Consider the following 20,207-nt stretch of genomic DNA (forward strand, 5'->3'; position numbering starts at 1 on the left):
ATCTCCCTCCATATCTCTTCCGCGCTTCCATTCCCATCCCACTTTGCCTCTTCTCCTACCCGTCTTAGGAAGCTTCTTTGTTCCTCACCTTTCATCCGCCACCACCTCGTCCTTGGGTTCTTCGTATGATGTCTTTTCCTCAACTTTTGCTCAACGCGAAAATCCATGACGAGCACCCTATGTTGTGTTGTCAAACTCTCTCCCGGGATAATTTTATAGTTAATGCAAAATTTCTGGTCGACTCTCCTCAACAAGAAGAAGTCGATTTGAGAGCTTGTCATGCCACTCTTATCTCTTTTTAAAACATGTATTTGCGATGAGAAGATCAAAGGTTGAGGAAAAGTCCAAAATAGTTTTACCCTCGGCATTGATCACCCCGAAACCATGGCCTCCGTGAATACTCCCATATCCAGTCACTTCTTTCCCAACATGGCCATTTAAATCTCCTCCTAAGAAAATCTTATCTCCCAAAGGTATGCCTTGAACCAAACTCTCTAGATCCTCCCAAAACCTTATCTTGTGTTGTTCGTCGGAACCCACTTGCGGTGCATAGGCGCTAATCACATGGAAAGCACCTCCCTCCACCATAAGTTTGATAGAGATGATCCGATCTCCCACCCTCTTGACATCCACTACGTCCTTCTTCCATTGCTTATCCACAATTATTCCAACCCCATTCCTATTCTTCACCTTTTCTGTATACCAAAGTTTGAAACCAGAAGTATCCAACTCCCTAGCCTTTGCACCAACCCATTTTGTTTCTTGTAGGCACATTTAATCTTCCTCCTTGTCATGGTGTCCACCACCTCCATGGACTTTCCTGTTAGAGTGCCTATGTTCCATGTCCCAAATCTCAACCTTCTGTCGCTTCGACCTTTACCTTTTACTTTGTGAACTACCTTATTTACTCTCGTCCGTTCACGAAAATATGAGAACCCTTGCTCATTTAACACTACATCCGGGCACCGATGCAGCGGCTCTTACTTTGACACCGTACTCGAGCCATACGGCACGTTGCTTCCGGGCAACGACCTAGCTTTAGCGCAATAATCCTTAAAAAATAATCTTAAAAAATTTCAATAGAAATTCATTACAATTTATTATGCCTTCAGTACCCTCGATGACTTTGTCTCTCAATTTATTTACCTTGTCTAAGAGAACGGTTGGACCATATTCATACCTGAAAGCATCAACTTGTTCCTACAATTGAAAAAAATTTATTCATATAAACCAAAATAAACTAAGAAATAAATCCAAATAAACTAAGAAATGAACCGAAATGAACTAAGATATAAACCAAAATTACTTAAGAATAAAAAATTTGGTCAATGCTTATCAGCAGCATCAAGTGAACCTCAATTAACACACAAATGAATCGAATTAGTTCAGATTTGAACAAGCACTAAAAAAGACTCAATCATCAATAAAAATATGTTAAGTGTATACAACTAACAAAAATCAGAGTTATAACTAATTAAACAAACACACATGAACAAGTTCAGCAAAGTCAAGCCAAACAAAATCAAATGAACCTCAATTATACTAAGAAATGAACCAAAATTATTTAAGGAATAAAAAGTTTGATCAATTTTTAACAACAATATCAATTGAACCTCAGTTAATTTACAAATGAACTCAAATTAGTTCAGATTTAAAAAATAAAAAAGACTCAATCATTAACAAAAACATATCGAATTCATTTCTGGATCCAAATGAACCTCAAATAAACTAAAAAATGAACCAAAATTTATTAATATGTATCAATTTAGGATCAACTATGTTTAATGATACTTACCTGTTTCTAGTTTTTACATTTGTATTTTTGCTTTTTGATCTTTTTAGGATCAATTGTTTCCAACTATTTCATGACGTGTATTCCACAATCCCAACTAATAAAGAAATAAGAAAGTAAAATATGATTAACAAGACAGATACAGAAAAGCACAGTAAAACACATTAAAAAATACTACAATAGCAAAGAATAATAAGAAGATTGATACGGTGTTTGTTGACTGCTGATCGAAATATATGGTGCTTCAATGCCCTCTTCATTGTCCACCAAAAGTTTTGCCCCAGCATAGACCCTTATTTGGGATACTATCAAGCTCTGAAAATGATAGGATAGAAACAATGCTCAATCAGGCACAAAAAGTGATTGATATGATTTAATTAGAGCTGAAGGACTAGAAATAAGAGATAACTTACAACAAAAATATGTATTATGTAAATAACTTACAACAAGTTTATTCAAAACTATTCTTTCAACAGACACATCTTTTTTTATGGGGTCAAGCACATGAAAGACCTTCTTTTGAACATCAGCAATCCACAACCACTAATGGCCTCCATGGCAAATTGGTACAAACAGTTGAAGTTTGGAAAAATAATAGAATATTTCAATCTAAATGATATCAAATAACAGAATTATTTAAGAAGTTTTAGAAATCATAACTTACAAGTGGATAGGATGCTAGATTTTTTTGTCAAGAAAAGGTAGGTTGTCCTTAAATTCATTGATGTGGAAGGTCTTCTTAATGTCTAGATCAATGTACTCGTGGTTATGCTTTGCCAAGATGGAATTATGCAAAATGAACCGAAATTAATGTTAAAATTTAATGATAGCTTACCACGATATTTTTTGGGATGCAGTATATTTCTTCATCAAATCTGTGACATTTTTTGTTGTTGAGAAGCATAAACAATGCGGAGACCACTTATAGGACCAAAATTTATTAGATATATGGGAATATAACTTTTTAGGAAAAACATTAATGTTAATGTAATAGCAAAAAAATTTACCATATTTTCTATGTGTTCTCTAGGTCTTAGAGACAAGACGTGGTATCTACTCCCCTCTAAATGAGTTTTGTGGTCTAAGAGAAATATGGTATCAAACTCATTGCTTGACCCTTCTTTGTCAGTCTTGATATGTGTCATCCACTGATAACATTTTTTTTCTCAGCTCCTCTATTATTTTTTTTTTCTTTTATCGGATTCTTGTACTTTTCAAGGGTGCTCAAACTCAACTCTGGACTTGTTTCTTTTGCATATTGCAATGCTGTTGCTACTCTAGCATCCATCACCATCTCTACCAAACGTTTAATTTGTGTTATTGTTGGTACAGAGCTTGGTAGACTTATGCCAAGGCTGAATGAAAGTGCATCAAAGTCATCTTTCCAATGTTGAGGATGGGAAGGACTACAAGATGATAGAGGAAAATTCAAAAATAATAAAAAAGTATTATGATATAATATCAAAACTTATAAAAAGGATTTTCAATAGAACTTAATCTTTAACAGGAGTTTCTTGATCTGATTTCCTTACCAAAGTTTCTGTGGTGGCTTGCTGTTGATGTTGCGGAAGGTAGCTGGATTACACAGTAAAGTGTTTCAAAATGAACTGATATTATTATGATAGGCTTTTAAGTAGAACTTACTCATTAACAGAAGCTTTTTGCTCTGATTCCCTTGCCAAAGTTTCTGTGGGGACTTATTGTTGATGTTGTGGAGGGCAGCTGGATTACACAATAAAGTATTTCAAAATAAACGGAAATTATTATGATATAGCATCAAAACTAATAAAAAATATTTTAAGTAGAACTTACTCATTAACAGAAGCTTCTTCTGTTTGACTTTGTGAAGGGACAGAAGTAAAGGTTTTTTTGTTGTTTTAGCTCTTCCTCAAGAGAACTTGGAAGAGCAATTGCAATAGGAACTCTAATGAAGGTAAAAAAGAAAGGAGTTAACATGTAGTAAAGTAAATTGAAAATCTGCACTAAATGAAATTTGCACATTGATTAGAATAGAAAAGTGATGAGCGGATAATTTATACGCTTTTTGGCATTGTTTTTAGTATGTTTTTAGTAGGATCTAGTTACTTTTAGGGATGTTTTCATTAGTTTTTATGTTAAATTCATATTTCTGGACTTTACTATGAGTTTGTGTGTTTTTCTGTGATTTCAGGTATTTTCTGGCTGAAATTGAGGGACTTGAGCAAAAATCAGATTCAGAGGTTGAAGAAGGACTGCTGATGCTGTTGGATTCTGACCTCCCTGCACTCAAAGTGAATTTTCTGGAGCTACAGAACTCGAAATGGCACGCTTCTAATTGCGTTGGAAAGTAGACATCCAGGGCTTTCCAGAAATATACAATAATCCATACTTTGGCCAAGAATAGATGACGTAAACTGGTGTTCAACGCCAGCTTTCTACCCAAATCTGGCGTCCAGCGCCAGAAAAGGAGCCAAAACCAGAGTTGAACGCCCAAACTGGCACAAAAGCTGGCGTTCAACTCCAAAAAGGACCTCTACACGTGCAACACTCAAGCTCAGCCCAAGCACACACCAAGCGGGCCCCGGAAGTGGATTTATGCATCAATTACTTACTTCTGTAAACCCTAGTAGCTAGTTTATTATAAATAGGACCTTTTACTATTGTATTAGGCATCTTTGATCAGTTGTATGCTATCTTAGATCACGTTTGAGGGCTGGCCTCTCGGCCATGCCTGGACTATCACTTATGTATTTTCAACGGTAGAGTTTCTACACTCCATGGATTAAGGTGTGGAGCTCTGCTGTTCCTCAAAGATTAATGCAAAGTACTACTGTTTTCGATTCAATTCATCTTGTTTCGCTTCTAAGATATTCATTCGTACTTCAATATGAATGTGATGAACGTGACAATCATCATCATTCCCTATGAACGCGTGCCTGACAACCACTTCCATTCTACCTTAGACTGAATGAGTATCTCTTAGATCTCTTAACCAGAATCTTCGTGGTGTAAGCTAGAATGATGGCGGCATTCAAGAGAATCCGGAAAGTCTAAACCTTGTCTGTGGTATTCCAAGTAGGATTCAATGAATGAATGACTGTGACGAGCTCCAAACTCGCGATTGCAGGGCGTTAGTGACAGACGCAAAAGGATAGTAAATCCTATTCCAGCATGATCGAGAACCGACAGATGAATAGCCGTGCCGTGACAGGGTGCATTGACCATTTTCACTGAGAGGATAAGATGAAGCCATTGACAAGGGTGATGCCTCCAGACGATTAGCCGTGCCGTGACAGGGCATTGGATCATTTTCCCGAGAGATGACTGAAAGTAGCCATTGACAGTGGTGTGTATCACATAAAGCCAGCCATGGAAAGGAGTAAGACTGACTGGATGTAGATAGCAGGAAAGCAGAGGTTCAGAGGAACGAAAGCATCTCCATTCGCTTATCTGAAATTCTCACCAATGAATTACATAAGTATTTCTATCCCTATTTTATTATATTAAATTCGAAAACTCCATAACCATTTGATATCCGCCTGACTGAGATTTACAAGGTGACCATAGCTTGCTTCATACCGACAATCTCCGTGGGATTCGACCCTTACTCACGTAAGGTATTACTTGGACGACCCAGTGCACTTGCTGGTTAGTTATGCGAAGTTGTGAATATATTTTTAGACCATGGTTCTGTGCATCCGTTTTTGGTGCCATTGCCAGGGAATCAATTTCAAACAACAATTCACAACCTGAGTAGCAATTTCGCATACCAAGTTTTTGGCGCCGTTGCCGGGGATTGTTCGAGTTTGGACAACTGACGGTTCATCCTGTTGCTCAGATTAGGTAATTTTCTTTTTGTTTTCTTTTCAAAAAAAAATTTCAAAAATCTTTCAAAAATTTCTCCTTTGTTTTCGAAAAAAAAAATATGTTTTCAAAAATATATTTTTCTTCAGAATTTTTTAAGAATGAATTCTAGTGTTTCATGAAGCCTGACTGGCTGTAAAGCCATGTCTAATTCTTTTGGACTGAGGCTTCCACTTATAAGTATATGAAGTTGGATGAAATATCAGCTGTTGTATACATGAGAGGTATCTATGTTTGCTGAAGCTTGGCTGGCCATTGGCCATGTCTAGTGTTTTGGACCGGAGCTTTCATTGAAAGCTTGGCTGGCTAGTGAGCCATGTCTAATTCCTGGACTGAAGCTTTAGACTAAGAATGCAAGATTCCTGGAATTCATATTAAAAATTTTGGAATCCTTATTTTTGTTTTTCAAATAATTTTCGAAAAAAAATACAAAAAAATCATAAAATCATAAAAAATCAAAAATATTTTTGTGTTCTTGTTTGAGTCTTGAGTCATGTTATAAGTTTAGTGTCACTTGCATATTCATATTGCATTTTTCGAAAATTCATGCATTCATAGTGTTCTTCATGATCTTCAAGTTGTTCTTGGTAAGTCTTCTTGCTTGATCTTGATGTTTTCTTGTTTTGTGTTGTATGGTATTTTTCATATGCATTCTTGAATTCTTAGTGTCTAAGCATTAAAGAATTCTAAGTTTGGTGTCTTGCATATTTTCCTTGCATTAAAAACTTTTCAAAAATATGTTCTTGGTGTTCATCTTAACATTCATAGTGTTCTTGGTGTTCATCTTGACATTCATAGCATTCTTGCATGCATCACATGTTTTGATCTAAAATTCTCATGCATTGCATCATTTTTCTTGTTTTTCTCTCTCTTCATTAAAAATTCAAAAATAAAAAAAAAATATCTTTCCCTTTTTCTCTCATCAAATTCGAAAATTTGAGTTGACTTTTTCAAAAAATTTTAAAATCAAGTTGTTTCTTATGAGTCAAATCAAATTTTCAATTTGAAAATCTTATCTTTTTCAAAATCTTTTTCAAAAATCAAATATTTTTCAAATTTCTTAGTTATTTTCGAAAATTCCAAAAATATTTTTCAAAAATCCTTTTCTTATTTTTATCACATGATTTTCGAAAATAACATCATCAATTAATGTTTTGATTCAAAAATTTCAAGTTTGTTACTTACTTGTTAAGAAAGATTCAAACTTTAAGTTCTAGAATCATATCTTGTGATTTCTTGTGAATCAAGTCATTAATTGTGATTTTAAAAAATTCAAATCTTTTTCAAAAACTAATTTCTATCATATCTTTTCAAAAATATCTTCTTATCTTATCTTTTTCAAAAATTTGATTTCAAAAATATCTTTTCTAACTTCCTAGCTTCTTATCTTTTCAAAATTTGTTTCAACTAACTAACTAACTTTTTGTTTGTTTCTTATCTTTTTCAAAACTACCTAACTAACTCTCTCTCTCTAATTTTCGAAAATATCTTCCCCCTTTTTCAAAAAAATTTCTTTTTAATTAACTAATTATTTTAATTTTCAAATCTTAATTTTCGAAAAACCACTAACCTTTTTCAAAAACTATTTTCAAAAATCAACTAACTCTTTTTCAAAAATTATTTTCGAAATTTTCCCTCTCTCATCTTATTCTATTTATTTATTTATTTACTAACATCTCTCCCTCACCCACAAAAAAAATCCGAACCCTCTCTCTCTTACTGAGTTCAGATTTTTCTCTTCTTCTTTTCTACTAACAATAAGGAACCTCTCTACTGTGACATAGAGGATTCCTCTTCTTTTCTTTTTCTCTTCTCTTTCTTATGAGCAGGGACAGAGAAAAAGGCATTCTTGTTGAAGCTGATCCAGAACCTGAAAGGACTCTGAAGAGAAAATTAAGAGAAGCCAAATTACAACAATCCAGAGACAACTTGATTGAAAATTTCAAACAAGTAAAGGAGATGGCAGCCGAACCTAACAACAATGCAAGGAGAATACTTGGTGACTTTACTGCACCTAATTCCAATTTACATGGAAGAAGCATCTCCATTCCTGCCATTGGAGCAAACAACTTTGAGCTGAAACCTCAATTAGTTTCTCTGATGCAGCAGAACTGCAAGTTTCATGAACTTCCATCTGAAGATCCTTTTCAGTTCTTAACTGAATTCTTGCAGATATGTGATACTGTTAAGACTAATGGAGTAGATCCTGAAGTCTACAGGCTCATGCTTTTCCCTTTTGCTGTAAGAGACAGAGCTAGAATATGGTTGGACTCTCAACCTAAAGATAGCCTGAACTCTTGGGATAAGCTGGTCACGGCTTTCTTAGCCAAGTTCTTTCCTCCTCAAAAGCTGAGCAAGCTTAGAGTGGATGTTCAAACTTTCAAACAGAAAGAAGGTGAATCCCTCTATGAAGCTTGGGAAAGATACAAACAGTTGACCAAAAAGTGTCCTTCTGACATGCTTTCAGAATGGACCATCCTGGATATATTCTATGATAGTTTATCTGAACTATCAAAGATGTCACTGGACACTTCTGCAGGTGGATCCATTCACCTAAAGAAAACGCCTGCAGAAGCTCAAGAACTCATTGACATGGTTGCAAATAACCAGTTCATGTACACTTCTGAGAGGAATCCTGTGAATAATGGGACGCCTATGAAGAAGGGAGTTCTTGAAGTTGATACTCTGAATGCCATATTGGCTCAGAATAAAATATTGACTCAGCAAGTCAATATGATTTCTCAGAGTCTGAATGGAATGCAAGCTGCATCCAACAGTACTCAAGAGGCTTCTTATGAAGAAGAAGCTTATGATCCTGAGAACCCTGCAATAGCAGAGGTGAATTACTTAGGTGAACCTTATGGAAACACCTATAACTCATCATGGAGAAATCATCCAAATTTCTCATGGAAGGATCAAAAGCCTCAACAAGGCTTTAATAATGGTGGAAAAAACAGGTTTAACAATAATAAACCTTTTCCATCATCCACTCAGCAACAGACAGAAAACTCTGAGCAAAATACTTCTAATTTAACAAACTTAGTCTCTTATCTATCTAAGGCCACTGTAAGTTTCATGAATGAAACAAGATCTTCCATTAGAAATCTGGAAGCACAAGTGGGCCAGCTGAGTAAAAGGATCACTAAAATCCCTCCTAGTACTCTCCCAAGCAATACAGAAGAGAATCCAAAAGGAGAGTGCAAGGCCATTGACATAAGCACCATGGCCGAACCCAAAGAAGGAGAGGAGGACGTGAATCCCAAGGAGGAAGACCTCCTGGGACATCCAGTGATCAATAAGGAGCTTCTCTCTGAGGAACCAAAGGACTTTGAGGCTCATCTAGAGACCATAGAGATTCCATTAAACCTCCTTATGCCCTTCATGAGCTCTGATGAGTATTCCTCTTCTGAAGAGAATGAGGATGTTACTGAAGAGCAAACTGCCAAGTTTCTTGGTGCAATCATGAAGCTGAATGCCAAATTATTTGGCATTGATACTTGGGAAGTTGAACCTCCCTTGTTCACCAATGAACTAAATGATCTGGATCAACTGACATTACCTCAGAAGAGACAGGATCCTGGAAAGTTCATAATACACTGTACCATAGGCACCATGATCTTTAAGGCTCTGTGTGACCTTGGTTCAGGAATAAACCTCATGCCCCTCTCTATAATAGAGAAACTGGGAATCTATGGGGTGCAAGCTGCTAAAATCTCATTAGAGATGGCAGATAATTCAAGAAAACAAGCTTATGGACAAGTAGAGGACGTGCTAGTAAAGGTTGAAGGCCTTTACATCCCTGCTGATTTCATAGTCCTGGATACTGGAAAGGAAGAGGATGAATCCATCATCCTAGGAAGACCTTTCCTAGCCACAGCAAGAGCTGTGATTGATGTGGACAGAGGAGAATTAATCCTTCAATTGAATGAGGACAAACTTGTGTTTACAACTCAAGGATCTCTCTCTGCACCCATGGATAGGAAGCATAAAAAGCTTCTCTCAAAGCAGAGTCAAACAAAGCCCCCACAGTCAAACTCTAAGTTTGGTGTTGGGAGGCCACAACCAAACTCTAAGTTTGGTGTTGAACTCCCATATCCAAACTCTAAGTTTGGTGTTGGAGAGTCTCAACAAAGCTCTGCACATCTGTGAGGCTCCATGAGAGCCCACTGTCAAGCTATTGACATTAAAGAAGCGCTTGGTGGGAGGCAACCCAATCTTTATTTAACTATATTTTTCTAAGTTATATGTCTTTATAGGTTCATGATCATGTGGAGTCACAAAATAAATATAAAAATTGAAAACGGAATCAAAAACAGCAGAAGAAAAATCACACCCTGGAGGAGCATCTGCCTGGCATTCAACGCCAGAACAGAGCATGGTTCTGGCGCTGAACGCCCAAAATGGGCAGCATCCTGGCGCTGAACGCCCAGAACAAGCATGGTTCTGGCGTTCAATGCCAGAAATGGCAACAAATGGGCGTTGAACGCCCAAAATGGGCACCAACCTGGCGCTGAACGCCCAGAGTTGTGTGCAAGGGCATTTTACATGCCTAATTTGGTGCAAGGTTGTAAATCCTTGAACACCTCAGGATCTGTGGACCCCACAGGATCATCTCAGGATCTGTGGACCCCACAGGATCATCTCAGGATCTGTGGACCCCACAGGATCATCTCAAGATCTGTGGACCCCACAGGATCCCCACCTACCTCTACTCACTTCTTCTCACCCCTCTTTCACACAATCCCATAAACACTCTTCCCCAAAACCCTTCACCTATCACCTCCATCCCTCTTCCCTATTAAACATTCACCACTCACATCCAACCACTCTTCCCAATAAACCTACCTCATAAACTCCACCTACCTTCAAAATTCAAAACCAATTTCCCACCCAAACCCACCCATATGGCCGAACATTAACCCCCCTCTCTTCCCTATATAAAGCCCTCCATTCTTCTTCAAATTCACATAACACAACCCCTCTATACCCTTCTTAGCCGAACCACATCACCTTCTCCCTCTCCTTCATTTCTTCTTCTTCTTCAACTATTCTTTCTTCTCTTGCTCGAGGGCGAGCAAAATTCTAAGTTTGGTGTGGTAAAAGCATAAGCTTTTTGTTTTTCCATTACCATCGATGGCACCTAAGACCGGAGAATCCTCTAGAAAGGGGAAAGGGAAGATAAAAGCTTCCACATCCGAGTCATGGGAGATGGAAAGGTTCATCTCCAAAGCCCATCAAGACCACTTCTATGATGTTGTAGCCAAGAAGAAGGTGATCCCCGAGGTCCCTTTCAAACTCAAAAGAAATGAGTATCCGAAGATCCGACATGAAATTCAAAGAAGAGGTTGGGAAGTTCTAACAAATCCCATCTAACAAGTCGGCATCCTAATGATTCAAGAGTTCTATGCCAATGCATGGATCACCAAGAACCATGATCAAAGTAAGAACCCGGATCCAAAGAACTATGTTACAATGGTTCGGGGGAAATACTTAGATTTTAGTCCGGAGAATGTGAGGTTGGCGTTTAACTTGCCCATGATGCAAGGAGATGAACGCCCCTACACTAGAAGGGTCAACTTTAATCAAAGGTTGGACCAAGTCCTTATGGACATATGTGTAGAAGGAGCTCAATGGAAGATTGACTCCAAAGGCAAGCCGGTTCAACTAAGAAGATTGGACCTCAAGCCTGTAGCTAGAGGATGGTTGGAGTTCATTCAATGCTCAATCATTCCCACTAGCAACCGGTCTGAAGTTACTATAGACCGGGCCATCATGATTCATAGCATCATGATTGGAGAAGAGGTGGAAGTTCATGAGATTATACCTCAAAAACTCTACAAGGTGGCTGACAAGTCCTCCACTATGGCAAGGTTAGCCTTCCCTCACCTCATTTGCCATCTATGCAATTCGGCTGGGATTGACATAGAGGGAGATATCCTCATTAAAGAGGACAAGCCCATCACTAAGAAAAAGATGGAGCAAGCAAGAGAGCCCACTCATGGAGCTCAAGAGGCGTATGAGGCTCATCACCATGAGATCCCGGAGATGCCTCAAATGCACTTTCCTCCACAAAACTATTGGGAGCAAATCAACACCTCCCTAGGAAAATTTAGTTCCAATATGGGACAACTAAGGGTGGAACATCAAGAGCACTCCATCATGCTTCATGAAATAAGAGAAGATCGAAAAACAATGAGGGAGGAGCAACAAAGACAAGGAAGAGACATAGAAGAGCTCAAGGACATCATTGGTTCCTCAAGAAGGAAACGCCACCATCACTAAGGTGGATTCATTCCTTGCTCTTATTTCTTCTGTTTTTCATTTTCTATGATATGTGCTTATCTATGTTTGTGTCTTCATTACATGATCATTAGTAGTTAGTAACTATGTCTTAAAGTTATGAATGTCCTATGAATCCATCACCTCTCTTAAATAAAAATTGTTTTAATTCAAAAGAACAAGAAGTACATGAGTTTCGAATTTATCCTTGAACTTAGTTTAATTATATTGATGTGGTGACAATGCTTCTTGTTTTCTGAATGAATGCTTGAACAGTGCATATGTCTTTTGAAGTTGTTGTTTAAGAATGTTAAATATGTTGGCTCTTGAAAGAATGATGACTAGGAGACATGTTATTTGATAATCTGAAAAATCATAAAAATGATTCTTGAAGCAAGAAAAAGCAGCAAAGAACAAAGCTTGCAGAAAAAAAATAGGCGAAAAAAAATATAGAAAGAAAAAGAAAAAGCAAGCAGAAAAAGCCAAAAGCTCTTAAAACCAAAAGGCAAGGGCAAATAAAAAGGATCCCAAGGCTTTGAGCATCAGTGGATAGGAAAGCCTAAAGGAATAAAATCCTGGCCTAAGCGGCTAAACCAAGCTGTCCCTAACCATGTGCTTGTGGCGTGAAGGTGTCAAGTGAAAACTTGAGACTGAGCGATTAAAGTCAAGGTCCAAAGCAAAAAAAAAAAAGAGAGTGTGCTTAAGAACCTTGGACACCTCTAATTGGGAACTTTAGCAAAGCTGAGTCACAATCTGAAAAGGTTCACCCAATTATGTGTCTGTGGCATTTATGTATCCGGTGGTAATACTGGAAAACAAAGTGCTTAAGGCCACGGCCAAGACTCATAAAGAAGCTGTGTTCAAGAATAATCATACTGAACTAGGAGAATCAATAACACTATCTGAACTCTGAGTTCCTATAGATGCCAATCATTCTGAACCTCAATGGATAAACTGAGATGCCAAAACTATTCAAGAGGCAAAAAGCTATAAGTCTCGCTCATTTGATTGGAGCTATGTTTCATTGATAGTTTGGAATTTATAGTATATTCTCTTCTTTTTATCCTATTTGATTTTCAGTTGCTTGGGGACAAGCAACAATTTAAGTTTGGTGTTGTGATGAGCGGATAATTTATACGCTTTTTGGCATTGTTTTTAGTATGTTTTTAGTAGGATCTAGTTACTTTTAGGGATGTTCTCATTAGTTTTTATGTTAAATTCATATTTCTGGACTTTACTATGAGTTTTTGTGTTTTTTTGTGATTTCAGGTATTTTCTGGCTGAAATTGAGGGACTTGAGCAAAAATCAGATTCAGAGGTTGAAGAAGGACTGCTGATGCTGTTGGATTCTGACCTCCCTGCACTCAAAGTGGATTTTCTGGAGCTACAGAACTCGAAATGGCGCGCTTCTAATTGCGTTGGAAAGTAGACATCCAGGGATTTCCAGCAATATATAATAGTCCATACTTTGGTCAAGAATAGACGATGTAAATTGGCGTTCAACGGCAGCTTTCTACCCAAATCTGGTGTCCAGCGCCAGAAAAGGAGCCAAAACCAGAGTTGAACGCCCAAACTGGCACAAAAGCTGGCGTTCAACTCCAAAAAGGACCTCTACACGTGCAACACTCAAGCTCAGCCCAAGCACACACCAAGCGGGCCCCGGAAGTGGATTTATGCATCAATTACTTACTTCTGTAAACCCTAGTAGCTAGTTTATTATAAATAGGACCTTTTACTATTGTATTAGGCATCTTTGATCAGTTGTATGCTATCTTAGATCACGTTTGAGAGCTGGCCTCTCGGCCATGCCTGGACTATCACTTATGTATTTTCAATGGTAGAGTTCCTACACTCCATGGATTAAGGTGTGGAGCTCTGCTGTTCCTCAAAGATTAATGCAAAGTACTACTGTTTTCGATTCAATTCATCTTGTTTCGCTTCTAAGATATTCATTGTACTTCAATCTGAATGTGATGAACGTGACAATCATCATCATTCCCTATGAACGCGTGCCTGACAACCACTTCCCTTCTACTTTAGACTGAATGAGTATCTCTTAGATCTCTTAACCAGAATCTTCGTGGTGTAAGCTAGAATGATGGCGGTATTCAAGAGAATCCGGAAAGTCTAAACCTTGTCTGTGGTATTCCAAGTAGGATTCAATAAATGAATGACTGTGACGAGCTCCAAACTCGCTATTGCAGGGCGTTAGTGACAGACGCAAAAGGATAGTAAAAATCCTATTCCAGCATGATCGAGAACCGACAGATGAATAGCCGTGCCGTGACAGGGTGCGTTGACCATTTTCACTGAGAGGATAAGATGAAGCCATTGACAAGGGTGATGCCTCCACACGATTAGCGGTGCCGTGACAGGGCATTGGATCATTTTCCCGAGAGATAACCGAAAGTAGCCATTGACAGTGGTGATGTATCACATAAAGCCAGCCATGGAAAGGAGTAAGACTGACTGGATGAAGATAGCAGGAAAGCAGAGGTTCAGAGGAACGAAAGCATCTCCATTCGCTTATCTGAAATTCTCACCAATGAATTATATAAGTATTTCTATCCCTATTTTATTATATTAAATTCGAAAACTCCATAACCATTTGATATCCGCCTGACTGAGATTTACAAGGTGACCATAGCTTGCTTCATACCGACAATCTCCGTGGGATTCGACCCTTACTCACGTAAGGTATTACTTGGACGACCCAGTGCACTTGCTGGTTAGTTATGCAAAGTTGTGAAGATATGTTTAGACCATGGTTCTGTGCATCCGTTTTTGGTGTCATTGCCAGGGAATCAATTTCGAACAACAATTCACAACCTGAGTAGCAATTTCGCATACCAGAAAGTAAATTGGAAAAACTCACATATCAAGAGGTTGAGACTGACTTTCTTATCGAACTACAAGGATTTGTTCTTCACGATCAGCTGTTGGGCTACTAATAGTAAATAAAATTTTGTGTCAATAATTAAAAAAAACTTATTATTACTAAATTTAACAGAGTAATGTAAGTATTTCAACTTACATTGTTGCAAATTGTAAACTCTATCTTTTCTTTTTTTCATGTCATTTTGTTTCTTGTAAAAAATCTAACTGGAGATTCAGGGATATTTTTCCTAATAAAAGGACATGAAATTAAAATTATCAACCAAGATATTCTAATTAAAAGCAGAAGAAGTAAATAAATGTTAAGAGAAATTACATGGTATTGCTTGATGCATTTACAGACCACTCCAAGCTTGTCTGTGTTTAGATCACAAGTTCATTTTCACTACCCAAATTTACAGTCGGCAATCTAAGCAAAAAAATATTATTCACTAAAACCAAAGAAATTACATCAAGTTTTAGAAAATCTTAGCAGAGAAAGAAAAAGAACTTTATATAAGAATCTGAATCTTACGTCTGTGATGAATCATATCGCTTGTCCGTTGAGTCGCAGTCATTTCTCTATGTTTCAGCCCGAGCAACTTTTGTTTTTGCAGGATTGTCATTTTTTCTTCATTCTTTTTTTTGTTTTTTTTTTTTTTACTTATCTCCTCTATTTCTTCGCTTCTGAAAATTCATAGAAAAAGTTTTGATTTAAAATCAAGATGAACCTTATTTCAAAATAAAATGAACCAAAATTTTTAAATGATTGCAACATACAATCCATGTTAAAAAACAGGTAGAGAAACAAGCAGTCAAGTGAATCTCAGTTAATTCACAAATGAACCAAAATTATTTCAGATTTGAACAAGCAGTCAAAAAGACTCAATTATCACTAAAAACACATTGAATGTATACAACTGAGAAATATCAAAGCTATAACTAACTAAACAAGTACACATGAATAATTTTAGCAAATTCAAGCAAAACTAAACTAAATGAACCTCAATTACACTAATAAATAAACTTAAATTACTTAAGGAATAAAAGATTTAGTTAATACTTATGAGCATCATTAAGCGAACCTCAATTAATTTACAAATGAACCAAAATTAATTCAGATTTGAACAAGCAATCAAAAAGACTTAATCATCAACAAAAACACATCGAATATGTACAGCTGACAAATATCAGAGCTATAACCAACTAAACAAGCACATATGAATAAGTTTAGCAAATTAAAGAGAAACTAAACCAAATGAACCTCAATTAAACTAAGAAATGAACTTAAATTATTTAAAGAATAAAAAATTTGGTCAATACTTATCAGCATCATCAAGTAAACCTCAATTAATTCTCAAATGAACCGAAATTAGTTCAATTTGAACAAGCAGTCAAAAAGACTCAATCAATAACAACAGAGTATATATATTTATAACAATAAAATAATCATTTCTGAATCTTACTTATCTTTGGATCCAGTTTCGATTTCTAAAGATGAATCTAGTTGAACAAACTTCTTTTTTTGCTTTGTTTCTTCGCCACTCTTTGTGGTTGTTTTCATTTTTTTGGTAGTGTTTTCTGCATTTCTTCTTCTTCTCTGTAATACATACAAAATTTTTTGTTAAAATAACAATATATAACTTTAAATAAATAGATAGTCTCTGATAAATCATGGTGAGAAGTATACTCATATTCAGAATCAACTTCTTCTTCTGAAGACGAATGAAGGATGACAGGTTTCTTTTTTTCTTTCTTCCTTTTTTTCCTTCATTTTTTCCTTGTTTTCTTCTTTCTCTTCCCCCCTCAGATTTGCTCTTTTTACAAGGCCCTAAAACAGAAACTTATTTAGTTAGCACAATAATTGAGAAGCAACTAAACCAAAATTTCAAGGGAAATAAATTTTTTTTTAGTTACGATTTCATTCTTTGCCTCAAAGGCAATCTTGTCGACCAGCCTCCTGCATGTCTAGTACACTACCCACGGTGGCCCAGGAATATCATCTGCTACTGCGTCAAAGAACATCGATTCATGAAAATAGATTATTATTAATACAAAGACGCAACCATCAACTGAAAGTTTCTCTGCTATTTTCAGGGCTTTGATCCCTTTGAGCAGGAAGCTGAGCACATAAGATTCCCAATTCCATTCTCGGACTGTCTCCACATGAAGGACAGGTGACTTATGGACTAGGGATAATGTGCTTATTGTTTCGGGCTTTTGGCAACAAAAAGCATTTTTGGATGAAGAGGATGAACGTCGTCTTGAATTTCAGCAAGTTTTCCTCTCCTTCAGCACTCATCTGCATCACAAATTTTGACAATGACGCCAAAGTAGCACCTTTGAAACTGTCAATAATTTTTTTTCTGCTGCTTATTCAATTTGTTGTACACACTTTTTTCGAGAAAATTAGCCCCTATAATAGCACCAGCACCGAAATAGTTTAATATAAACAATTTAATATAAAAATAACAAAAAGTTCAAAAAGAAAAAATACAAATGTAAAAAACTGAAAAGTATAATGCCGCTTGAATTTAGGCCCAATGCATCTCTTATCTTGGTAGGGGTTATGTAGATTTTTCCATAGCGCGTCTCCAAGAATCCTTTATAGAGATCAAAGAAAAGTATCAATTCCCTTAAGAGCTTGTGTGAGACATTCAATGATGGGATATGTCTCAGTGCACCAAATCCTATTTCCTCGACAATAGCTTTCTTTTGATCACTCATGACGGCGAATACTTTAGCTATCGTTCTCGTTGAGCATCTCAAATAATGAGTTTTCTGCAAGTATTTGAAACATTATGTTATCTTATATTTTTATAATACAAAAATAGAGTTAATTTAATGTGGATATGCTTATATCGTAAAGTGACTTCTCCTCTTTTGAGAGGGTCTTCTTTGTCATTTTGGCTGTAAGGAATAAAAAATTTGGTCAATACTTATCAGCAGCATCAAGTGAACCTCAATTAACACAAAAATGAACCAAAATTAGTTCAGATTTGAACAAGTAGTCAAAAAGACTCAATCATCAACAAAAACACATTGAATTTATTTCAGGATCCAAATGAACCTCAATTAAACTAAGAAATAAATCGAAATTACTTAAGGAATAAAAAATTTGGTCAATACTTATCAGTAGCATCAAGTGAACCTCAATTAACACACAAATGAACCGAAATTAGTTTAGATTTGAACAAGTAGTCAAAAAGACTCAATCATCAACAAAAATACATTGAATTTATTTCTGGATCCAAATGAACCTCAATTAAACTAAGAATTGTATCGAAATTACTTAAGGAATAAAAAATTTGGTCAATACTTATCAATAGCATCAAGTGAACTTCAATTAACACACAAATGAATTGAAATTAGTTCAGATTTGAACAAGCAGTCAAAAAGACTCAATCATCAACAACAATACATCGAATTCATTTCTAGATCTAAATGAACCTCAATTAAATTAAGAAACGAACCAAAATTACTTAAGAAATAAAAACTTGGTCAATACTTATTGACAACATCAAGTGAACCTCAATTAACACACAAATGAACCGAAATTAGTTCAGATTTGAACAAGCAGTCAAAAAGACTCCATCATTAACAAAACACATCCAATTCATTTTTAAATCCAAATGAACTTCAATTAAACTAAGAAATGAACCGAAATTACTTAAGGAATAAAAAATTTGGTCAATACTTATCAGTAACAACAAGTGAACTTCAATTAAGACACAAATGAAGCAAAATTTGTTCAGATTTGAACAAGCAGTCAAAAGACTCAATCATTAACAAAAACACATCCAATTCATTTCTGGATCCAAATGAACCTCAATTAAACTAAGAAATGAATCGAAATTACTTAAGGAATAAAAAATTTGGTCAATACTTATCTGCAGCATCAAATAAACTTCAATTAACACCCAAATGAACCAAAATTAGTTCAGATTTGAACAAGCAGTAAAAAAGCAAGACTCAATCATCAACAAAAATACATCAAATTTATTTCTAGATCCAAATGAATCTCAATTAAACTAAGAAATGAACCAAAATAATTTATCAAAACCGATAAACTAACAACATTGCTTCATTAGATTCCCTAGTTACAGAAAAAAAATAAGAAAAAATTGAATCAGAGAAAGTCGATCCACTAAACCCTAACCCGAACTAGTAGAAATGTGAGAAATGCGAAGGAGAAAACTAAACATAATGAACAAGTAGTTTTGTCAGTACCTTGAGGAATCTTTGTTTTTCTTTTTCTGTGTTTTTTGTTGATGATCTCAAACGCACCACCGAATTTTGCAGCAGTTTCCACAGAGAATTTGAAAAATTTTTGAGAAAGATTTCAAATTCTTTTGTTGCAATTTTGAATACGAGATATGAACAATTTTTCATATTAGAGCGCGAAAACACAGGTAACGTTTATTGGGATTTTGGGCAGGTGTACACACTCTTTTAATGAGTGTGATTTTTGTTGGTGTTGGGCCTGCTTAACTGAACTTGGATGACAATAAAATTTAAATGTGTAGCAGATTTCTAACCAAATATATGCAATAATAACATGTATTTATTTCTTGAGTAGCATTGTCGAGTTCATGCAAATGGATTAATCTTATAAGAGTAATGCTAGGAAGATAATAATTTAAAATTATTTAATTTAATTTAATATTTATAGATTTATGTATAAGATATTTAAAATTATATATTTATCATATATAATATTATGTATTTATTTTAAAAATAATTAATAAATATAAAATAAAAACACTTTAAATTCAACCAGCAATTATTCTGCATATCTTTTAGACAAAGATTATTGTACAACTAGAGGTTTTTAACAAAAAAATAATGTTATATATTTAATTTTTTTGTTAATTAAATTTAGTCAAATTGGTCTAACATAACAAAAATTAATTATAACTAATATTATTTTAAGATTTATTGTTTAACTTAATTGAATTTGATTTATCAAAAAATTTAGATGTGTAATATTACTCTTAATAAAAATCCCATTTCTCAAACACGTTGAGCACAATCGGTTTTTTTTATTCACTGAGATTGATTGCATGTGTTTATGACAAAACATTAATTTATGGTAAAATAATGGTAGGGTTGTTCCAAGGTTTTAGATCTTTTTGCTGTTATACAAGTTTTGCTCCGTCATTATTATTGTTCTAAACAAGTTGGTTGTTTTTTTTCTTCCTAAACAGTTATTATACCAAAATTGGACGCGCATCCTTTTGGTTTAAATTAGGGTGCGTTTCAGATTTTAGTTATTATCTTAGTCTTTGCTATGTTGAATTGGGAGATACAGTAAAAAAATAAAAAACAAAATTATTTAGCAAATTTTTTTATTTATAACACCTGTTTTTAGGTCTGCTCATTTGGAGTTATGAATTTTTCTCATACTTAAAAAAAAAAA

At 35.5% G+C, this 20,207-nt stretch overlaps 1 non-coding gene across 1 annotated transcript; it reads right to left on the reverse strand.

Annotated features, from left to right (window-relative positions):
* Positions 1 to 7,990: 7,990 nt before the first annotated feature.
* LOC112773375 (small nucleolar RNA R71) lies at positions 7,991 to 8,098 on the reverse strand. Its single transcript, XR_003187928.1, has one exon. It is a non-coding gene; the product is annotated as a small nucleolar RNA R71 (small nucleolar RNA).
* Positions 8,099 to 20,207: the final 12,109 nt, after the last annotated feature.

Source organism: Arachis hypogaea, chromosome 18 (assembly GCF_003086295.3).
Source record: "Arachis hypogaea cultivar Tifrunner chromosome 18, arahy.Tifrunner.gnm2.J5K5, whole genome shotgun sequence".
NCBI classification, from domain to species: Eukaryota; Viridiplantae; Streptophyta; class Magnoliopsida; order Fabales; family Fabaceae; genus Arachis; species Arachis hypogaea.